A 4,035-nucleotide genomic window follows, 5' to 3' on the forward strand; every position below is an offset into this window, starting at 1 on the left:
CTTAGTTTAAGAAGCAGAGGTCATGTGTAATTCTTTAAATTCCCATGAAAGAAGTATTAAAAGTTTGGGTGCTCAAAGCTGACACTGACATGTAAAGTGTATATATATATAATATACATAATAGTATATATAACACATAGATAATATATACATATATTGCAATTCAATCCCAAAAGATTCTGGGTACATGCAACTAAGACACTTAAACCATATGTTAGACATTTGCTATCTGCTAGGACTTGTACCAAAAGCTTTACTTTGATTTTCACAGACAGGTTGTGGTGAGTATTATTACTACTCTCTACCAGTTAGGAGCTGGAGACTTGGGAATATCAACTACCCGCCCATGATCACAATCCGACTGAGTGGTGGAGATAGGATCCACATCTGGGTCAATTTGACTCCAAAGCTATAATTTCCTTGTATCTCAGTTTCGCAAACTTTCCCTTTCTTTTCATGGCAGAGGGGCCAGAAATTGGCAGACGATGAAGGCAAACATATTTTTTGAAAGAGAGAAATACAAAAAGCTTGGATAGTGGTGTAAAGTCTGGAATGGCAGGGTGAAACCCTTCATAAACTTGTTCCTCCTTAAAAAAAATGCAAATACTGGCAAAAATTGTCACAATCAACTATTTTAGAAGTCTGGAAATTAACCAAAGGTTTGCAAGAATCTGAGAAGTTTTTATTAAACAAAAGCTGCTGAGTCTCTGTAAGAGTAGCAAGGCTTATGACTTTTTAACTTGAACTATCCCCATTCCCTTCTCCCCAGCTTCACAGGAGCCTTAAAATCCAGCAGCCTCAAAATCATAGCTGTGAAAACCATCAAGCTGGAAAATGATTCCTCCTCCACACACAAAAAAGCCAAAATGTAAAAAGTCCAAATATTCTTCCATTAATAATGGTTATCTCTGAGTGTAGACTGAGATTTGAGACTTTTGCTTTTTACTTTATAACACTTCTATACAATTAAATTATTATGAGTGTAATTTTTAAAATAAAGATAACACAATAAAGATAAAACAGGAAGAAATCATTCCTGAAAATGCTCTAATGAGTGAATGATGGTAGATGGAAATTATACAGAATTGTTTATGACTATTTCTAATTTTAAAAGTATGTAAAATATTGACTTTTTAAATGTAGCGTTCTGTCTTTAACTTTCATTTTAGTGAAAGTCAAAAACAGTTTCTAAGAACTTTTATAGGCTCACAGCTTGTCCTTTGGTTTCTGATTCTACTTTACCCACTAAGTCCTTCAAATATAAATTATTTTACCACAGCGATTTTCAGGGATTTAGCCATAACAAGGGGGAAAGGCTACAGTGTAGGACTTTGCTGGCAAGCTTGCTCTGCTACCCTTGGCAAACGTAACTGTGAGTTAACTCCAGCTGTAATATTAAAAGCTAACTGGAAGTCATTATAAGCAGCTTTTTGCTCACAATGTTATAGTCTGTCCTGGAGCCTGCAACTATTTTTGACAGCATAGAACAATGCATCCTGTGCCTGAGAGATACAGTAGCAGTAGATACAGTAGATACTATATGTAGCTGCCTACTGTGATAACATCTCCCCAATTATTCAGGAAGCCTAGGAAGTGTGAATGAGCCTAGGAAGAAACCTGCTATGAAAAAAGATCCCCCCACCTCCCACTCCAGACACAACAATTACACATTTTGTCTGAAACAAGGAAGTAACCTGCAACATTCAAATTCTCCCCATAATTATTGAAAAGCATATCTGCTTAAGACTAGGGAGTAACCACTGTAATCAAATTCTTGACAATTTTCTACAGATCACGGCTAGGATTCAGATGGCCTTTGAAGGTCCCGAAATTGTAGCTCTAATTTTTGTGCATCTGTGAATTTGGGAGAGAGACTATTACTTTCATCAGTTTCCCATGGTTGCTTGTGGCCAAAAGAAATCTAAGAGGCACTGATCTTAGGGTTTCCAGTATCAGACTAGGAAGTAATAGACTGGTAAAAGATGTCCCTCTCCTCCCTGCCAGATTCTTCAATGGCAGCTCTAAGTCTGGATTCATCCCTGGACCTGCAGTTTTTTAACACTATACTCAGGCAGAGGATGGAAGCACCGAAGGGCAAGCTGGAGGTAGGAAAACAGAACAAAACAGAAGGGTGTTTCCAAGATCCTGACCTGAAGGGTCTTCAGGGAGAAAGATCTGTCTGTGTTTTGAGAGTAACTAGTTTTAACCAGGCTGTGATGCCTAAAGAAAGAAGCAGAAAGCTGGATGTTTCTGGATGTTAGGACCAGATAATGAGCAACTGCTGAGTTAGGAGCCACCAAAGATCCAGTTTCTAGTTGGATTCAAGGAAATTGTCCCTGATGCCCAGTCAAGATAAGACCAAGAGCCAGGTCTGAGGGAGTTAATCTGCTTAGCCTAGAGTAAAGCAGGCCAAAGCGAGGCAGTAACATAATATATAGGGAGAACCAAGTGGCATCGCAAGTCCAGAAATCTCAGTTTTAGTCTCAGCTCCTAGGCTAGCTAGCTGTGTACACTTGAGCAAGACCCTTAAGCTTTTGGGATACCATTTCCTTCTCTGCAGATTGTGAGCTTTAGACTAATGACATGCATAAGCATATATCATTGAGTGTTTCAGGTGCAAAACCTTTGTTTATGTTTCTGAAACTCAAAACATTCTAATTTAGGAGATAATTAGAGCCGAGTAAGATGTTATTGATTTATTCATGATTTATTTACTTAAACTGACAAAACTGCACATATTTATGATATGCAGCATGATGTTTTAAAATATGTATGCATTGTGGAATGGCTAAATCAAGCCAATTAGCGTATGTATTACCTCACATTACTTTATGTGGTCAAGATTCTTAAAAAGTACTCCTTAGCAATTTTCAGGTATACAACACAATGTTATTAACTGGGATCCAGAGATGCCTCACATTTGTAGTGCAGTAGATTTGGATGTGTTAATTGCTATCTCAGGGTGTTCAGAATTGAATGAAATGCTAGATAGGAAAGCTCTAGAAGTGAAATTATGCTCAGAACTGCAGCTGGAAAATTACTGTCATAAGAAGAGGAATAAATGCATTAATCCCTCTGATGGAGGTGGCAGAACTGATCAGAGGGAAATTTGGGAAGGATCCTGTTTGGGGGTGCAACTATATCACATGGATCAAGAAAACCTTTCAGGAAAGATTCTTAATCTATGCAGAGGATCACCACACAGGCTGGCCCACATGCTCTAAGCTGAAAGATATGTTTGTGAAGCATTGAACTTCAGAAATAGTTGATGAAATATATAGGAACAGTCACCTATGTCACTGGTAAGAATGTCAATTGGTCCAACCCTTTTAAGAAGCAGTTTTCATATATTTATTTAGAGCCACAAAATAAATGAAATAGTTTGTGTGCTCTGACTTAGCAATTCTAATTTTGAGGACTCTATCCTAATGAAATCCAAGTGATTGAAAATTCGTTGTGCACAGATTGTCATCACAGTGCCATTTATCTTACCTGAATATGGGAAAATGAAACACAAGGTATGCAAAACCACTGACGTTCATAGTCTAACTGCTTCCCACCTCCTTAGCCCTCACCAAATGCCCAGCATCCACGTGCATCCTTCTTTCCATTTACTTACTTGCATGTTCCCTAATCTAATATGACTATCTTCCATGCATTACGCTAAAGGCACTTACTCCCTTTCTGAAGGATACAACCCAAAGTCTCACCCTTGTTTTTCATCAAGCTTCAAGTGCAATACCTCTGAGTGATTGACCTTCCTCTTGTTCATTTCTGAATGCAGAATCTCATCGTAGGCATAAGTATACGGACTTCTGCTTCTGGTGGTTGACATCGTGATGATCTTTACTATTCTCTACGTAATAGGAGTCCTCTCTTGAGATTAGCAATTAGCAACACCACTTTGGACTTTGATCCAGCAATCCCACTTCCAGGTGTATATCCAAAGAAAATTAAGTCATTATCTCAAAGAGATATCTGCACATTCATGTTCATTGCAGCACTATTCACAATAGCCAAGATATGGAATCAACT

The 4,035-nt window shown here is 38.1% G+C and overlaps 1 pseudogene; it reads right to left on the reverse strand.

Moving 5' to 3' along the window:
* Positions 1-3,542, reverse strand: part of LOC105538604 — a 7,494-nt pseudogene extending 3,952 nt beyond the window's left edge.
* Positions 3,543-4,035: the final 493 nt, after the last annotated feature.

This window comes from Mandrillus leucophaeus, unplaced genomic scaffold (assembly GCF_000951045.1).
Source record: "Mandrillus leucophaeus isolate KB7577 unplaced genomic scaffold, Mleu.le_1.0 Scaffold1032, whole genome shotgun sequence".
NCBI classification, from domain to species: Eukaryota; Metazoa; Chordata; class Mammalia; order Primates; family Cercopithecidae; genus Mandrillus; species Mandrillus leucophaeus.